The sequence below is a fragment of the Austrofundulus limnaeus genome, unplaced genomic scaffold (genome assembly GCF_001266775.1).
Source record: "Austrofundulus limnaeus strain Quisiro unplaced genomic scaffold, Austrofundulus_limnaeus-1.0 Scaffold11, whole genome shotgun sequence".
In the NCBI taxonomy this organism is placed as follows: domain Eukaryota; kingdom Metazoa; phylum Chordata; class Actinopteri; order Cyprinodontiformes; family Rivulidae; genus Austrofundulus; species Austrofundulus limnaeus.
In genome coordinates, this window is record NW_013952413.1 from 2819106 (window position 1) to 2820975 (window position 1870).

Here is a 1870-nt window from a genome sequence, read left to right on the forward strand (position 1 = left end):
AGCAGAGACCTGTGCCCACAACTATTTTTGGATGATAAACATTTGTATCAGGTCAACAAAACATGGGCGTAGTAACAATATTTTTTATACTACATTTATCCATTTTAAATACACTAACCTCACTCCTTTGTAACAACTAAGGCAAAAATGTAATTAATTCAGAAAATCTTTTCAGGACCCCACCTTGATGTTTCAGGACCCCACTTTGGGTCCCGACCTGTACTTTGGGAAACACTGTACTAAACCATGTGTTTGATAAACAGTACAAATGCACAAAAAAATGTAATAATCGTATTTTCAGCATCACAGAAAAGCCAGTCCAGTGAACATTTTCATGTTTTAGCTTCTTTTGGTTCAAACTTTGGACATCACAGAGTGAAACTGGAACAGAGCCTGAGTGGCAGAAAAGAAAAAGAAAAAGAWAAAAAGAACTGGAATCCAGAATTGAAAAAGTAATGGCCTAAAGCGGAGCTATTGGGATTGACATCTGCCATCAAGCMCTTCAAGTGGGGGTTTCCATGGTTACTGGCTCCGCAGCCCCTTCACCCCAGATGTTCCCTCGGAGCGAACAACTCCGACGCCATCATCCCAATGGAAAACGACGACGTGCGGACAAAACCATCCGCCTCTGATTACTTTCATTCCTTCTAAACATTAGTGTTTGTTAGAACCYGCAGGACGTGTGTTCCGGGTCAGAACCGAACAACGTGGCGTAATTATTACTCRTTCCTCGGTGCGTCAGCCAGCTCTGGAGGAGAAGCCTTTTTTTTTTTTTTGGTCAGCATCACTGGCTCCGGTGGTCCAATCACATCATCTCACACTTTAAATGACAGGAAAGTGTGTGTGTGGTGTGTAACCACTTGTGTGTGTGTGTGTTTCCTACATTTCTCCAGATGATCAAACAAAAATGTTTGTTTACAACCCTGGGAAAAAAAAGTGTGCATTAATGTCGCCTCCACTCTCTTTTCATTAGGTGTGTGTCACACTGGGCAATCCACTCATTCATCCCCTCCAGCAGATGTGTGTGTCATGCAGATGTGTGTGTTTGTGTCATATCCATTTGAGTGYGACATATTGGCAGATTCTCTCGGCTGACAGGGAAGCTGAGGCCAGCTTGTTTGTAGTATTCATGAGACGCCTCCACGCCACGCTTCCCACAGCAGCCTGGGCTGAAGCTCATCCAAGGCACGGTGTTACAGCAGCACCTAGTGCTCCGTGTGTGGAAACTTCCTGATCACAGACCTGCAACCAGACACACTTACTGCTTTTATTCTGTTGCACTTTACTTGTTTTTTTTTCTTTTTGCTCATGTTTTGTGCACTGCAAAAACTGTCTATCTTACCAAGTTTTAAAAYCTTATATCAGCCAAAAAGTCTTTTCGATCTTGTTTTGAGACTGATTTACTAAACAAGAACTGATTGTGTAAGAATAATCATCTTGTTTTCAGAATGTGTAAGATTATTTGTCTTATTAGTCTGAAAATTTGACTCAAATTAAGTCAAAATTTTCTGTCAATGGAGTAAGAACATTTAACTTGGTAAGATTCTTGAAATAAGAAAAAATTGAGTCAAATCAAGTATTACCTTAAAAGTATTTACATATTGTAGATTTGACCCACAGCCCTCGGATAATATTAATTTTGGCCCGCTCAGGGAAAAAGGTTTGGCACCCCTGGGTTAAACATTAACCTTTAACTTTTTTCTGTGCCTAAATTGTTGTCTAAACCAAAATTTCAAACGTCAGTGTTCCTCCTTAGTGAAGCTCCAGTCAGCAGTTATTTGCTGTGTCCAAAACAGCAGGMCGGGTCCTCCGAAGGTCGAATTCGTCGGCTGCATACGTCACAGCGCCGCGACGAAGGACGTCCAAAACC